The following is a 17570-nucleotide window of genomic DNA, read 5'->3' on the forward strand; positions in this document are numbered from 1 at the left end:
GCCAGACCATATCAGCATCTCTCCCAGAAATTTCCTTCTTCCCCTATGTGACCCCTCCATCCTGCCTGTCCCATCCCCAGGCGAACATACATCCATCACAAGAAATTTGTTCCCAGATTCTAGATTTGTATGTAAATGGAATCATAGAGTATGTACTTTTTGTCTGTCTGGCTTCTTCCCTTGGCAAAATTATTTTGGAATTTTTTTTTTTTTTTTTTTTTTTTTTGTTAGAGTTTCACTGTTGTTGCCCAGGCTGGAGTGCAATAGCTAATTTTGCATTTTTAGTAGAAATGGGGTTTCTCCATGTTGATCAGGCTGGTCTCGAACTTCTGACCTCAGGTGATCTGTCAGCCTCGGCCTCCCAATGGCCTGGGATTACAGCAGTGAGCCACCTTGCCTGGCCTGTTTTTTAAGTTTGAAAGTGTCTAACAGAGAAAAGCCTCAAGAGAGTGCTTTGTTCACAATTCTGTCCTGTTTGTGCTTTTTCTCAGTAGTTTAGACACACACACATAGAAGAATTATATGTATTAACCGGGCATGGTGGTTCATGCCTGTAATCCCAGCTACTCGGAGGCTGAGGCACGAGAATTGCTTGAACTCGCGAGGCAGAGGTTGCAGTGAGCCAGGATGGTACCACTGCACTCCAGCCTGGGCAACAGAGTGAGATTCTGTCTCAGAAAAAAAAAAAAAGAGAGCGAGAGAGAAGGATTGTATTTAAATTGAAATTCTCATAATAACCAGGTTGATGGCAAATGGGCTGTTAGTCAGGCTGGAGGGCTTCAAATAAGGATTTATCTTTGTTACCAGATAGTTGCTTGGAATTCATGTTTCTTCCTGGAGGGTTTTAGCAACTTCTGAGTGGGAATGGGAATGGGAGAGTTTGAAGGTTTTTCCTTCCAGTTCCCTGGACTCTGGAGACGGTACCTCACAGGGAGATGCTATGGGTCAAAGGGCAGTATTTTCTGTAAAGGGCCAGGTAGTAAATATTTTAGGCTTTGCAGGCCATGTGGTCTCTGTCACAAGTATTCAGCTCTACCATTGTTGCACAAAAAGCCAGAGATGATAGGTAAACAAATGAACATGGCTGTGTTCCAATAAAACTTTATTGATAAAAACAAGCAGTGGGCCAGATCTGGCCTGGCCGGTGGAGAGCATGGTTTGCTCGCCTTTGCTTTAGTCAATGGAATGTCACTAAAGCCTCCCCTCTACTATTTATTATGGGATGTGGGTGATTATGAATGAAAGTTGTAGAATTTAGAGGACATTAGAGACAATGATATCATATTAACCCATGAAATACTTGAGGTTGGGCATGGTGGCTCACTCCTGTAATCTCAGCACTTTGGGAGGCCAAGGCGGGCTGATCGTTTGAGCCCTGGAGCTTGAGACCAGCCTACACAACATAGAACCCGTCTCTACAAAAAATAAAAAATAACTAGCCAGGTGCGGTGGCACACACCTATAGTCTTAGCTACTCAGAAAGCTGAAGCAGGAGGATCGCTTGAGCCCAGGAGATCAAGACTGCAGTGAGCTGTGAGCATGCCACTGCACTCCAGCCTGGGTGACAGAGCAAGATCCTCTCTCAAAACAAACAAACAGAAACAATCAGGACTGGGCGTGGTGGTTCATGCCTATAATCCAGCACTTTGGGAGGCCTAGGCAGATGGATTACCTGGGGTCAGAAGTTTGGGACCCGCCTGGCCAACATGGTGAAACCCCGTCTCTACTACAAAAATTACCCGGGCGTGTTAGTGGGCCCCTGTAATCCCAGCTACGTGGGAGGCTGAGGCAGGAGAACTGCTTGAACCCAGGAGGCAGAGGTTGCAGTGAGCCAAGATTGCGCCACTGCACTCCATTCTGGGCAACAGAGCAAGATCCCATCTCAAAAAAAAAAAAAAAAAAATCGGGACAATTTGCTTCTTAGAGCCAGACTTGCATTAAGGCCTAGGCTGTAGCCACATCAACAGGCATCATGAGAACAGACATTTCCTAAGGTGTGGCCAGCGGGTCCCATATCTGCCTTCTCTGTTTTATTCTAACTCCCAGTGGGCTTTGGCTATGTGGGGACAGGAAGGCCCTGGGACTGAAAACCAGATGCTTTTCATTATCAGGTGATCATCCCGCTAGGCAAAACACCTGCAAGATGCAGCAACCAACCCCGGATTCAGAACAACTTCAACAGGTGGCAATTTATGAGCTGGTCTCTACTAGGAATATGGAAGATGGTCATTAAAATAGTAGCACACAGTTATTTAGCACTTACGGAAGAAAGCTCAACAATTTACAGGTGTTACCTTATTGAAGACTTGCCGCTATTCTGCGAAGGAGGTGTTGTTATTTCTCCCTCATTTAACGGATAATGAAGCAGATTTGCAGAGGTGAAGTAACTTGCCCACGTCACACACCTATTGAGCCGTGGAGTCTAAAGACAAAGTGTGTGTCTCTGCGACACTGCAAAAGATTCAGAATGTGTTCTGTGTGGCCGGGTGTGGTGGCTCATGCCTGTAATCCCAGCACTTTGGGAGGCTGAGGTGGGCAGATCACTTGAGGTCAGGAGTTCAAGACCAGCCTGGCCAACATGGCGAAACCCCTTCTCTATTAAAAATACAAAAATTAGCCAGCGTGTTGGTGGTGTGTACTTGTAATCCCAGCTACTTAGGAGACTGAGGCAGGAGAATTGCTTGAACCCGGGAGGCAGAGGTTGCAGTGAGCCAAGACTGTGCCACCGTACTCCAGCCTGGGCTACAGAATGAGACTCTCTTAAGAAAAACAAAAAAAGTATTGTGTCTTTCCTGTACTGAGACTGCAGTAGCTGTATCCTTCCAGAGCAAGACAGCAGGGTCCTGATAGCAAAGTTTACCCAGCGTTTATCATGAGCAGCCACGCTTGGAAACAATGTGCATGAATGTTTTAGGGTGAAAGCCTGCACTGTTGGAACAAGTGACTCAGCAATAACACGGCTAAAATAAGGAAATTCATTCTGTTCCATGTCTCGGTCCACTGGGAGGCTCCAAGTCAGTGGCTTCTCTGTTCCAACAGGAACCTGGGCTGCTAGCAGCTCTACTGTTTTCCATACACACAGCCTGCAAGGGGACTCAGTCACCATCCTGACCAGCAAGAAGGCAGAAAGGAGGGGAAGACAAGGGCAAGGGAGGCAGAAATCGCACGGATCACAGTCCCTTTCATTCCACTGGCAAGAGTTAGCCACAGCTAGACACAAATCGGGGTTGCCCAGTGTAATCGGCCTTGTGCCAAGGAAGGGAGAAGGGCAGGTTTTGCTGGTCATTTCCCACCCCAGATCATTATTTTATTTAATCCTTACAGCAGTCCTAATTATTTGATAAATGAGTAGACTGACGCACAGAGCGTCAGTGAATGGGAATACTTACCATAAGTCACAAAGTCAGTAGAGCCAGGATTTAGCTAAACACTGAAGGCAGAGCCCAGGTACTTACCTACATGCCATACAACTGCCCCCACGCTGGAACTCGCCACCAATGCCCATGAGAGTGGGTTCTCAGTAAAGCCACCTGCTATAACCCAGACTTGTGCTGCTGGAAGTTTTTGGTCAACAGGCTTCCACTGGATCTTGTTCCACTCCAGTAATCTCCAAGTGTCTTGAAGTCACACTCCAAATTTTAACCTCTCTGTCATGGTTGACCTACTGTTAAAGTGTTTAGTGATTAATTTTTAAAGACCTTGTTGATTCATTAACAATCTACTATGCACTAACCGGCAAGGTTTATTGAGATATAAACAGCTTGTACCCCAACAGAATCTACTGCCATAAAGAGGCTTTCCAGTAAGGGTCTATTTTCATCAGAAGACACCTTTTAACAGATTACGTGGCTTTGGGTTTAGACATAACATTTACAGGAGTTTTCCTAGGTGCACAGGCTCATACAAGTTGGCCACAGAGCACAAGTTCTAAAACTGGTCACAGACCCCTTAACACCAAGGGACCCCAAGGAGCTTTTGTTATGTGGACAATAGCTATAGATATTTACCATATTAGACATTTAAATTAAGAAACAATTATAAATATGTACTGCCTTTTTTTTTTTTTTTTTTTTTTTTTTTTTTTTTTTGAGATGTAGTCTCCTTCTGTTGCCCAGGCTGGAGTGCAATGGCACAATCTCAGCTCACTGCGACCTCCACCTCCTGGGTTCAAGTGACTTTCAGCCTCCTGAGTAACTGGGATTACAGGCGCGCACCACCAGGCCTGGCTAATTTTTGTACTTTTAGTAGAGATGGGTTTTCACCATGTTGGCCAGGCTGGTCTTGAAACCCTGACCTCAGGCGGTCCACTCGACAAAGTGCTGGGATACAGGCGTGAGCCACCATGCCTGGCCTACGTACTGCTTTTTTAAAGAATAGTAAACCTACTGCATGTTAAATAATTTTTTATTTTTTTTTAAGTCCCATATTTTCCCAAAAGAGTTATTGGAAACAGTGGCATTGTTTTACATTTTTTGCAAATCTTTTTAATGCCTGGTTTAAGAGAAGACAGCTGGAATCTCATATTTGCTTCTGTATTCAGTCTGTTACTACATCTCATGCCACTTAATCTCTGGAAAACTACACTGGACTTTCTTGAATAGAGAAAAAAACTTAGTATTAAGAAGTGGGCTGGGTGCAGTGGCTCACGCCTGTAATCCTAGCACTTTGGGAGGCCGAGGTGGGCGAATCACCTGAGGTCAGGAGTTCAAGACCAGCCTGGCCAACATGGTGAAACCCCATCTCTACTAAAAATACAAAAATTAGCCAGGCCTGGTGGTGCGCGCCTGTACTCCCAGCTACTTGGGAGGCTGAGGCAGGAGAATAGCTTGAACCCAGGAGGCAGAGGTTGCAGTGAGCCAAGATTGTGCCACTACACTCCAGCCTGGAAAAATTAAAAAACAAGAGAAGAAGAAGGAGGAGAAGGAAAAGAAGAGAAAGGAGGAGGAGGAGGGGGGAGGAGGAGGAGGGGAGGAGGAGGAGGGAGAGGAGGGGGAGGGGAAGGAGGAGGTGGAGGAGGGAGAGAAGGGGGTGGTGGAGGAGGGGAAGGATGAGGAGCCTCGGCCTCCTGGGTTCAAGTGATCCTCCCACCTCAGCCTTCTGTAGCTGGGACTATAGGTGCACACAACCACACCCAGCTTTTCTTTTTTTTTCTAATTTTCGTAGAGACGAGGTTTCACCATGATGTCTAAGGCTGGTTTCAAACTCCTGGGCCCAAGCAATCTGCCCACCTTGGCCTCCCAAAATGCTGAGATTACAGGTGTCAGCCACCATGCCCAGCCCTATCTCTCCTGCAGCTACTGTGGATGAAAAGCAAGCCATCTTTGTGAGAACCGGGACTCTTGGGAGATAGAAACAAACAAAACCAGAGAGAGAGAGAGAAAAGAAACAGTGTGGTTTTCCCTCTTTGAAGCCACACTAAAGAGAAAGAATAAGCCTTGAAATCCTGTGTCAACTAAATGCCAGGTAGGCAGCTCATGGTTAACTTAGGGGATTGCGTGGTTTTGGGAGAGCTAGGGAGGAAACTGATTGCTCAGAGAGGCTGAGAGACTTGCCTAAGGGCTCACGGTTACTAAGTCAACAAATGTATCTTGTCTTAACAGGGACTGCTTCTCCCAGGCTTGCATGTTGCCTAGGAAAGCTTATCTATTTCAGCTTTGAGGGTTTGCTCTGTTCAGTTCTTGCAACAAATAACAACATTTGGGTTGTTAGGGATGTAGGTAGGTGAAAGTGTGTTATTAAAAGTCTGTAGAAAATCCAGGAAGAAATCACATCTTGAGCCCACTAGGAGAATATGTGACCCGGGAATACAGGTTCCAAACAGAGCCCCGTGCATCATTTGACACACCCCGCATTTTAGCTATTTTTGTTGCTTTTGAATTTGCCAAACCTTACAAGTCATCAGAGTTCCCATTAAAAAAAAAAACCCAGACTTTGAGATTTCTCTTGAAAAAGGAATGCTGGCAACATAAGACCCACATTCTTACATGGTGACAATAGGCTGGAACTAAAATCTGGGAGACAGACTTGAAATAACCATATTTGCTCGGTGTGTTTGCTCTGTATGAATTCACAGTTTGTATATTTGCTTTGCTTTTTTTTTTTTTTTTTTTTTTTTTTTTGAGATGGAGTCTCACTCTGTCACCCAGGCTAGAATGCAATAGTGTGATCTCGGCTCACTGCAACCTCCACCTCCTGGGTCAAGCGATTCTCCTGCTGCAGCCTCTCGAGTAGCTGGGACTACAGGTGCACCCCACCACGCCCAGCTAATTTTTGTATTTTTAGTAGAGATGGGGTTTCACCATGTTGGCCAGGATTGTCTCGATCTCTTGACCTCGTGATCTGCCTGTCTCAGCCTCCCAAAGTGCTAGGATTACAGGCATAAGCCACCGTACCCGGCCATCTGCTGTCATTTTTAAAGGTATACTTTACATACAATGAAATGCATGAGTCAGCCGGGTACGGTGGCTTATGCCTGTAATCCCAGCACTTTGGGAGGGTGAGGCAGGAGAATCGCTTGAACCCAGAAGACACAGGTTGCAGTGAGCTGAGATGGCGCCATTGCACTCCATCCTGGGTGATAGAGTGAGACTTCATTAAAAAAAAAAAAAAAGCATTTCAGTGTTAATCCTTCAATTCACCGGGTTTTAGCAATTGTATTTACCCTATAATTACCACCCAATTCAAGATAACAGACATTTCCATCATCTCTGAGAGCACACTCCCATTCTCTTCCAGTTGTTCACTGGGTCCTGCTCTTTGACTTCTGTCATCACAAATGCACCTTTCCTGTTCTTGAATCTCACATAAATGGAATCATAAGGTCTGTACTCTTTTCACATCAGCTCCTTTTTCTTTTCTTTTTTTTTTGAGATGGAGTTTTGCTGTGTCTCACCCAGGCAGGAGTGCAGCGGCATAATCCTGGTTCATGGCAGCCCCTACCTCCTGAGTTCAAGCAATTCTCCTGTCTCAGCCTCACGAGTAACTGGGACTACAGGTGCACACTACCACACCAGGCTAATTTAATTTTATATTTTTAGTAGAGATGGTATTTTACATTGGCCAGGCTGGTCTCGAAATTCTGACCTCAGGTGATCCACCCACCTTGGTCTCCCAAAGTGCTGGGATCACAGGTGTGACCACCGTGCCAGCCCAGGTCAGCTCCTTTTGCTCAACGTAGTGTTTCTTCGAGTCTTCGATTCATCCGTGGTGTTGCGTGGGTTGGGTAGTTCATTCCTTTCGATGAAACTTTTCCACAGTGTTAGAGGCACCGCGGTTTGTTTCTCCACTCAGCTGTCGATGGAATTGGCATTGTTTCCACTTAGAAACTGTTTTGAATAAGGCTACCATGAACACTTCTGTACACACCTTTTTGGGAATTATGTCTCCATTTCTCTTGATAAATATCTAAGAGTGAGATTGCTGGGTCACGGGGGAGGTGTATGGCAACTTTATTTTATTTTATTTTGTTTTATGTTATGTTATTTTATTTTATAGATGGAGTTTTGCCTTGTCACCCAGGTTGGAGTGCAATGGCACGGTCTTGGCTCGCTGCAACCTCCGTCCGCCTCCCAGGTTCAAATGATTCTCCTGCCTAAGCCTCCCGAGTAGCTGGGATTACAGGTGCCCACCACAACACCCAACTAATTTTTGTATTTTTAGTAGAGACGGGGTTTCACCATGTTGGCCAGGCTGGTCTCAAACTCCTGACCTTGTGATCCGTCCATCTTGGCCTCCCAAAGTGCTGGGATTACATGAGTGGCATGAGTGGCATGAGCCACTGTCCCCAGTAATGTGTATGGTAACTTTATAAGAAATGTCCGAATATCCAAATAGTTCTCTAAAATGGTTATATAGTTCTTTTTTTTTTTTTTTTTTTTTTTGAGTTGAGATCTCATTCTGTTGCCTGGAGTGTAGTGGCACTATCGTGGCTCACTGCAGCCTTGAACTCCTGGGTTCAAATGATTCTCCCACCTCAGTCTCCTGAGTAGCTGGGACTACAGGTACACACTACCAGGTCCATCTAATTCTTCCTATTTTGTATAGAGATGGGGGTCTCACTATGTTGCCCAGACTAGTCTCTAACTCCTGGCCTCAAGAGATCCTCCTGCCTCAGCTTCCCAGAGCACTGAGATGATAGCATGAGCCCCTGCACTCCACCTCTCCTATTCTTTATAGCACTGAGGGTAAAAACTGAAAAACCTGACAATCAGAGAAACCATCAGAGGTGACAAGCCAAGGGTCGAGCGGGCCACATTTGGCCCTCATGGATGCATAATCATGAAACTTGGCAGAACTTCTCTAGAACAATCAGAAGTTCTGATCCCATTGGGCCTGTCTTCCCCCAGGTGGAGCTGGGTTGTGGCTGCCCACTTCAGCTGGAACACATGCTCTGGGGTCAGCCACAGCTCCACCTGCCCAGCTTCACTCACGGCCACGCCTCTTCTGTAGACACCCTGCACATGGCTAAAGTTCCCCAGACATTCCCGAGAAGTCAGGACTGGACCCCAGGTTGGCGAAGCAGCGCACCCTCAGTGGCACCCCACTGCCCTTCCTGGTGCTGTGGCCTCTGCTGCAGATCGCAGATCTGTGGCCTTCTGTCTGGCCCTGTTCTCCAATCCCAGCTGTTCTTTCTGTAAATCTGTCCCCCAGGGCAGGTCCCTCCCCCAAAGGCCCCATTCCTACTGGTGTTGGTCAGTCACCCAGTGTTTGCTCCCCCAGGCCACCCTTTATCCGGCCAAGCCACTCTCCACTGCTCCTGTAGGACTCTAGAGCCAAGTGGCCTGGGCTGAGATCCTGCTGTGTCACTTACAAGAGGGGTGACATTGGGCCAGTGACTCACCCCCTCTACCTCTGTTTCCTCATCAGTAAGACAGAGATAACAGGACCCGTCTTAGGGGGTTGTTAGAAAGCCCAAGTGAGAAAAGGCATGTCGTGCACTTAGAACAGAGCCTGGCACATGTTCACTGCTATTATTTCTAGCTACTCAGTGCTAGGACAGGGGCCTCAGCTAAGGACCCCCAGAGCCTGGCAGGCCCAGTGAAGGAGTGAGAGGGGGTGGCCATGACTCCTCCCAGCTGTCCTGTGGCCATGGGGGCCTGGAGAGGCCAGATCTTCAGGTTGTTCTAGAAAAGTGAGCATTCTAGAATTATGTTTCAAGCCTCTTGGTTTGCAAATACTAGTACCTATTTTTAAAATGTTTTGGTATTTGGCCAGGCACAGTGGTTGACCCCTGTAATCCCAGCACTTTGGGAGGCCAAGGTGGGAGGATCACTTAAACCCAGGAGTTGGAGACCAGCTTAGGCAACATAGCAAGATTCTGTCTCTACCAAAAAAAAAAAAAGAAAAAGAAAAAATTAGCTGGGCGTGGTAGTGCATACCTGTAGTCCCAGCTACTCGGGAGGCTGAGGTGGGAGGATCACTTGAGCCCAGGAGTTTGAGCCTGCAGCAAGCTGTGATCGCACCACTGCACTCCAGCCTGGGTGACAGAGTGAGATCCTGTCTCAGAAAAAAAAAAAAAAAGAAAGTTTTGGATGCCTTGAGCATCCAGCAGAAAGCTTTGCTGTGTCCCGCTGACTTTCCTGATGTCCTGGGCCTGATGCGGGCTCCTGGCCATGGCTCGGTCACTCCTGACAGTTTTTCAGCACCTCAGACACTCCTCCTTCTCTCTCTCTCTCTCTTTTTTTTTTTTTTGTTTGTTTGTTTGTTTTGCGACGGAGTTTCACTCTTATTGCCCAGGCTGGAGTGCAATGGCGCAATCTCAGCTCACCGCAACCTCTCCTCCCAGGTTCAAGTGATTCTCCTGCCTCAGCCTCCCGAGTAGCTGGGATGACAGGCATGAACCACCACACCTGGCTAATTTTGTATTTTCAGTAGAGACGGGGTTTCTCCATGCTTGTCAGGCTGGTCTTGAACTCCTGACCTCAGGCAGACACCTATCCTTTGCCGTGCCTCCGTCTGGGGAGTGTATGGAAAGGGGCACAAGCAGTGGTTGCTGTTCCTGTTGCTGCCACTGCGGTGAGGGCTGTGACTGGACGTCCCTCCTGGCACTTTGCCTCTGTCCCCTCCATCCCCCGCCAGCATTTTTCCTCCGCCTCTCTTCCTCCAGCTCGTCCCAAGCCTGCCTGTCCCCAGCATGGAGGCGGGACAGTGGAAGAGTGGGTGAGTGAAGCAGGATGGTGCCTTGGGCTCCAGCATCTCCCCAACCTCCCCATGCCATGGGTCCCCCCAGGTGAGGGCCCTGGTGGAGGACAGTGTGGGCAAAGCGTGGGGAATGTCACCTTCCCCACTTGCTCAGAGTTCAAGGGTCCTGGGCTGGGCCTGGTCTCTCTTCTGCCCCTGGGGAGATCATTCACGCTTCCTTTAATCCCTGCCACAGCTGAGGCTGGAGTTTGGAGTTTGACCCGCTTGGAGGCTCTCTCAGCAGCAGGCATATAGGAGGAAGGTCACTGCTGTCTCTGGAAGCTCTTGGCTGCAAAGGGAGAGGATCCCGGGTGTCTCCCTCCTTACAGCCATCGCCACCTCCTAGTGCCTTAGAAGCCACTGACAGCCCCCAGGGCAGGTGAGCCCTGCATCTGAAATAAGGTAAGACACCCCCTACCCCCAAACAGGTAGCCACTCTCCAAACTGGGAAGTTGGTCTGGGGACAGGTGCTGGCAGAAGGACTCCAGCTGTCACCTGTGGGGCAGGGGAAGCTCAGCCCTCTCTGCAGAAAAAGTTTGTCATGCACCAGGACGATGGAGTGTGTTTGTGGGGTGGGCATGGTGGTATGAAGCCAGCAGCCGGCAGCCAGCAGCACCGTACGTGGGTCCCAGCTCTTCCACTTAACCAAGGTCAGGGACATTGAGCCAAACATTTTGCCTCACCGAGTGGCAGGTTCCTTATCTGTCAAATGGGAATATGAACCTCAGGCTGACCCACCCCACAGAAGTGTTACCCAGAGATAATGAAGATCAATATATCCACATAAGCAATAAAAAACTAGAGGAATGTATTACTACAACTGCAGCTGCTATTAATTACAAGGCAAATACAAGTCTTCACTGGTACAGTGAAGACACGTGCAGAGAGCTTTACATTTAGATCTCATCTAACTGACACAGAAACCCTGTAAGGTAGGTACAGCCACCCCTAATTCACACATAGTGTCTAAGGGTCATTAAATAACTTGCTCAAGGTAATACAGATAGTGGGTGGTCAAGCTGAGACATGATTCCCTCCCTCCCTCCCTTCCTTCTTTCCTTCCTTCCTTCCTTCTTTTTCTTTTTTCTTTCTCTTTCTTTCTTTCTTTCTTTCTTTTCTTTCTTTATTCCTTTCTTTTCCTTTCTTTCTCCTTCCTTCCCTCCCTCCCAACTCTCTCTCTTTTTCTTCTTTCTTTTTCTTCCTTCGTTTCTTCTTTCTTTTATTTCTTTCTTTATTCCTTTCTTTCCCTTTCTCCTTCCTTCCTTCCCTCCCTCCCACCTCTCTGTCTCTCTCTTTCTTTCTTCTCTTTCTTCCTTTCTTTCCCTTTCTTTCTCCTTCCTTCTTTCCTTCCTTCCTTCCTTCTTTCTTTTTCTTTTTTCTTTCTCTTTCTTTCTTTCTTTCTTTCTTTCTTTTCTTTCTTTATTCCTTTCTTTCCCTTTCTTTCTCCTTCTTTCTTTCCTTCCTTCCTTCCTCTCTCTCTCTTTCTCTCTTTTCTCTCTCTCTTCTTTTCTGTCTTCTCTTTCACAGGTCTTGCTGTGTTGCCCAGGCTGAAATGTAGTACTGCGACCATAGCTCACTGCATTCTTGCACTCCTGGGCTCCAGCGATCTTTCTGCCTTAGCCTCCCAAGCAGCTGGGACTACAGGCGCAACACCATGCCCTGCTAACTTTTTAATTTTTATTTTTTGTACAAATGGGGTCTACCTGTGTTGCCTTGGTTGGTCTCAAACTCCTGAACTCAAGCCATTCTCCCGCCTCAGCCTTGCAAAGTGCTGGGATTACAGGCATCAAAACATCTCCACCAAACAAACCACTGCCCCACCAATCAGTGATTTTCAAATGGTTTCAAATGCTGAATCATTCTGGGCAATGGTTGACAGAAGCGTCCTAGCCCATCGGGCACCCTGCAGGTAGGACTTGGGAAAATACCATCCCTTTTTTGGGAGGTCACAGCGTGCAAAGGGTCTATAACAAAGGCTCTAAACATCCCACATTTGTTTGTTGTACCAACATTTATTGCATGCCTGTTTGGGGGACACAATGAGAGTGACAGAGACATGGACCCTTCTTTATGGGGCTTGCTGTGTAGTGCAGACAAGGGGTAATGAGAGGATCACACACATCAGATGTTAGACTTGATTAGACTGTGATGAGAAGTTGTGTTTGCCATGAAAGCAAAAAGCTTGGGGACCCAATTTATATTGAGGCCAAGAGGGGGCTCCTTTGGGGATACACAGCAAGCTGACATCTAAAGGATGGGTAGGAGCTTGTCCAGCAAAGAGTGCAGGGAAGAGCATCCCAGGCAGAGGGAACAGAATGGCAAAGACCCTGAGGCCAGAAGTCGTGTTCTAGGAATAAAATGAATGCTAGAATGCGATGGGGTTGGAAGCACAACAAAGCACCTCAGAAGCATGGAGATGTTTTGAGCAGGACAATGATCTGATCTGACTCATATTTAAAGATTTCTCTGACTTCCGTGTGAGGGGCGGATTAAAAGGAAGCAAGGCCAGGTGCAGTGGCTCATGCCTGTAATCCCAGTGCTTTGGGAGGCCAATTTAGGAGGATTGCTTTTTTTTTTTTTTTTTTTTTTTTGAGATTGAGTCTCACTCTGTCGCCCAGGCTGGAGTGCAGTGGCGCAATCTCGGCTCACTTCAAGCTCCGCTTCCTGGGTTCACGCCATTCTCCTGCCTCAGCCTCCCAAGTAGCTGGGACTACAGGCACCTGCCACCACGCCTGGCCAATTTTTTGTATTTTTAGTAGAGATGGGGTTTCACCATGTTAGCCAAGATGGTCTCGATCTCCTGACATCATGATCCACCCACCTCGGCCTCCCAAAGTGCTGGGATTACAGGAGTGAGCCATCACGCCCGGCCAGGAGGATTGCTTGAGGCCAGGAGTTTGAGACCAGCCTGGGCAACATAGCAATACCCCGTCTCTACAAAAAATGACAAAATAAAAAGTTAGCTGGCGGCCAGGCATGGTGGCTCACGCCTGTAATCCCAGCACTGTGTAGGGATCACTTGAGCCCATGGGGTTGAGGCTGCAGGAGCTGTGTTTGTGTCACTGCCCTTCAGCCCAGGCAACAGAGTGAGATCCTGTCTCAAAAAAAAAAAAAAAAAAAAATTAGCTAGGCATGGTGGCATGCACCTGTGGTCCCAGCTACTTGAGGGCCTAAGGTGGGAGGATCCCTTAAGCATAGATGTTCGAGAGTTTGAGGCCACAGTGAGCTGTGATGGCACCATTGCACTGCAGCCTGGACAAGGGAACAAGACCCTGTCTCTCAAAGTTAAGTAAATTAAAACAAAATAAAATAATAAAATAAAAAGGAAGCAAGAATGGATATTGGGGAGGAAGACTGGAGGGTCTTTTTCTAACCTAGACAGAAGTGATGGTGGCTCAGACAAGGGTGATAGCACTAAATATGAGGGAAAATGTGTGGATTTGTTATGTTCTGGAAGTAGGAGAGAATGGAATTGGGAGTGAATAGATTCTGGGAGGTGAGAAAGAGATGCTATGAATTCTTCGATGAGACATTTGCATACCAGGCACTCTTGGTGCTTAGATGTAGTGCCTGGCACGTAGAGGCGCCCACAGAGCACTCGATAAGTGAACAAATGAATTAATGCCTTATGGATGACTCAGGTTTCTGGCAGGAGTGGCAGAATGGATGCAGCTGCCGTTTAGTGAGATGGGGGATGACTGGGAGAAGCACGTGCTTGGGCTGGAGAGCTTCGTCTCTAACTCACACGTGTGAACTTTCAGATGTCTATTAAGTATCCATGAGAAGCCGGGCTCACAGTGGCTCACAACTATAATCCTAGCACTTTGGGAGGCCGAGGCAGGTGGATCACCTGAGGTCAGCAGTTCGAGACAAACCTGGGCAACATGGTGAAACCCCATCTCTACAAAAAACACAAAAATTAGCTGGGTGTGGCGACACACACCTGTAATCCCAGCTACTCAGGAGGCTGAGGCAGGAGAATCACTTGAACCCAGGAGGCGGAGGTTCCAGTGAGCAGAGATGATGCCACTACGCTACAGCCTGGATGACAGAGAAAGACTGCCTTGGAAAAAAAAAAAGTCTCCATGAAAGACACTGCGTTGGCATTTTGATGGACAGGTCTGGGCTCAGAAGGTGCTCTGTGATGTCTATTCTCTCTAGAATAATGAGACAAGGTCATCCCTGAAAGGCAGGTGGAGGAGAACACTCTGCCGGGTCCCCTGACTCACTGGGCGTATGCCCTGTTACCCTGCTGTGGACCATTCAGGGAATGCTGCTCTGCCCTGCCGTGCCGTGCCTAGAATTTCTTTCCAGTACCTGAAGCTGTGGCTCTTCCTAATGGACTAGGGGTGATCCTGGCCTCTGCTTCAGCCTCAAATCCTGGGATGTCTTTTTAAATTTTTTAATTTTATTATTATTATACTGTTATTATTTGAGACAGGGTCTGGAGTGCAATGGTGCAATCATAGCTCACTACAGCCTCAACTTCTTGGGCGTAAGCAATCCTCCTGCCTCAGCCTCCCAAATAGCCAGGCCCACAGACACACAGTACCATGCCAAGTTAATTTTTAAAAAATTTTTGTAGAGGAAAAAAAAGGGTCTCATTACATTGCCCAGGCTGGTCTCGAACTCTGAGCTCAAGCAATCTTCCCCCGCAAAATGCTGGGATTCTAGGCATGAGCCGTTGAGCCCAGCCAGGATCTGTCTGTTTGGCCTTTCTCTAGAGACCTCTCTGTTTCTATGAACCCCATGGCATCAACTGGTGGAGGAGGCCAGGGGTGGTCATTTAGCTCCTTCTTCCGGCAGTTCTAGTCCAGCCTCTCTCTGCCTTCCAGGAATGACTCCCTCTTGTAGGGCAGCCTCCACCAGCCTCCCTAGATCCAGGCCAGGCCAGGGCACAGCTTGTTGCAGTGCGGCGGGCAGTCAGTGCCACTGCAGCCCAGGAGTGGCAGGAAAGGGTGCGAGTGGCTTCCAGTCTGGGAGGTGCAACCCGTGCCAGTCCTTATCACATCTGGAATTTTCCCCACCAAGGACCACGTGTCTCGGGGTAGTTAGGAGCTCTAGAGTTAAACCTGGGTTGGAGCCCTGGTTCAGTCATTACTAGCAGTGTGGCCTTAGACCTGGCCTCAGCTTTATTTTCCTCACCTGTGCAACGGAGTTAATCAGAGTCCTGCCTGGAGGGAGGCTGTGACTTCAAAACGTGATTGATGCACATGAGTGGCCAAGGTTTGCCTGACCACAAAGTTTATGCTTTTTTTTTTTCTTTAAGACGGAGTCTTGCTCTGTCACTCGGGCTGGAGTGCAGTGGTGCAATTTCAGCTCACTGCAACCTCCACCTCCCAGGTTCAAGCGATTCTTCTGCCTCAGCCTCCCAAGTAGCTGGGATTACAGGTGCACACCACCATGCCCGGCTAATTTTTGTATTTTTAGTGGAGACAGGGTTTCACCATGTTGGCCAGGCTGGTCTCAAACACTGGACCTCAAGCAATTCACCTGCCTCAGCCTCCCAAAGTGCTGGGATTACAGGCATTAGCCAATGCACCCGGCCTAGTTCCTGTTCTTTTTATTTTTTATTTTTATTGTTTTTAGAAATAGGGTCTCACTCTGTCACCCAGGCTGGAATGCAGTGGCACAATGATAGCTCAATGCAGTCTCAAACTCCTGGGCTTGGGCCCAGGGCAGTGGCTCACACCTGTAATCCCAGTACTTTGGGAGGCCAAGGCAGGCAGACCACCTGAGGTCAGGAGTTCAAGACCAGCCTGGCCAACATGTTGAAACCCCATGTCTACTAAAAATACAAATAATAATAATAATAAATAAATAAATAAATTAGCTGGGTGTGGTTGCAGACGCCTGTAATCCCAGCTAGCCCAGAGGCTAAGGCAGACAAATCTCTTGGAAGCAGGAGAATCATTTGAAGCCAGGAGGCAGAGGTTGCAATGAGCCAAGATTGCACCACTGCACTACAGTCTGGGGGACAGAGTGAGACTCCATCTCAAGAAAACAAAACAAAACAAAACAAAAAACTCCTGGGCTCAAGCAATCCTCCTGCCTCAGCCTCCCAAGTCATGCTCTCTTTTAAAAAAATGGTTTTATAAAATGGATGGAGAACAGAACAAGTACTCTGTATTTAATCACATTACACATATAATGAACATGCCTATTGCTTTTAACAAACCTGTGACGTATGTCTAATTATTAACCTCATGTCGTAGATGGGAAATTGAGCCTCAGAGAGGTGATTTGCCCACGATCATGGAGCTCATAGGAGGCAGAGTTGGGATCTGAGCCAGGGCAGTGCAGTTCTAAAGTATTTACACTTTACACTTTATCACGACATATCTATTTCCTGGAGAGTCTGTTGCTCATAATTAAAATTTCTAATTAGTGTAACTGTTATTTTTGTTCAGGGCAGGGAACTTCCCTTGCTTCTCTGTCTCTCTCTTTCTTTCTCTCTCCCACTCTCTCTGTTTCTCCCCCCATCCCTGCCACCCCCTCTGATGTGTTTGATATTCATCTGGAAATATGCCTGCACTCTGGCAAAATAGTACTATTTTGTGTCTTTGAGTGCTTCTAATATACGCAGATGGCTTCATACTATAAATCGTGTTCTGTTTATTTCCCTCCTTTTCTTTCATTATGAAATGTTTCAGACACACAGAAGTTATAAAGAATCATGCACATCCAGAAGCCAGCCTAAGGCATGAAATGTGGTGAATACAATCACAGCTCACCTTCCCACACCTGTGGCCTGAGAACCTGTTTTCTGATCTTTTTCTTGCACTGGGATGTGGAAATTTTTCACATCTCTTGGGGCGTGGAAAATTCTCACATCTCCTGGGGTATGGAAAATTTTCACATCTACCATAGCAAATTATGTCAGTGGCTGAAAGGAAGGGATGAGAGAAGTCCCTGCTCCACTGAGCTTCCTTTTGTGCTTTGGCCAACAGGCGACCTCAAGGGTAGGCTGTTCTCCTTGCCAACAAAGCCTTTGTTATAACACACGCTGGTGGATCCTCCCCGCGGGCACAGGGAGGGTTCTTCACAAGAGGTTAAGAAGGAGCCACCCCCAACCAGACCCTCCTGAGGCAGCCTGGGAGCCAAGCATCACCGTGCAAGGAACAAAAGGTGCCCAGGGTCGTTTCACCGAGTGGACCCAGGTACACACAGGGTGCAGGGGACTGAGATGAAAACCCAGAGGACGGGGCCAAGTCTACACTTCTCATTGCTTTGTCCTTCATACCGAACAGAGAGCTTAGCACACAGCTGGTGCTTAATAAACGTTTGTTTCACTGAGTCCCCAGGGCCTAGCACAGAGCATGGCACACAGCTGGTACCTAATACATGTTTGTTCTACTGAGTCCCCAGGGTGTAGTACAGAGCATGGAACA

General features: G+C 47.6%; 1 protein-coding gene across 8 annotated transcripts in view; it reads left to right on the forward strand.

Moving 5' to 3' along the window:
* The first annotated feature begins 10008 nt into the window (after positions 1-10008).
* The window catches only part of SLC5A11 (solute carrier family 5 member 11), a 72097-nt gene continuing 64535 nt past the window's right edge, over positions 10009-17570 (forward strand). For 6 of the 8 annotated variants that reach the window (XM_026455375.2, XM_026455374.2, XM_026455376.2 and 3 more), the window contains exons 1-2: positions 10109-10158; positions 10376-10581. The gene's annotated coding sequence lies outside the window, so the exon portion shown is untranslated. Of the gene's footprint in view, positions 10159-10375; positions 10582-17570 lie in introns of all 8 variants that reach the window. The other 2 variants (XM_026455377.1, XM_026455380.1) reach the window with 1 other exon arrangement.

This window comes from Piliocolobus tephrosceles, chromosome 17, assembly GCF_002776525.5.
Source record: "Piliocolobus tephrosceles isolate RC106 chromosome 17, ASM277652v3, whole genome shotgun sequence".
NCBI lineage: Eukaryota > Metazoa > Chordata > Mammalia > Primates > Cercopithecidae > Piliocolobus > Piliocolobus tephrosceles.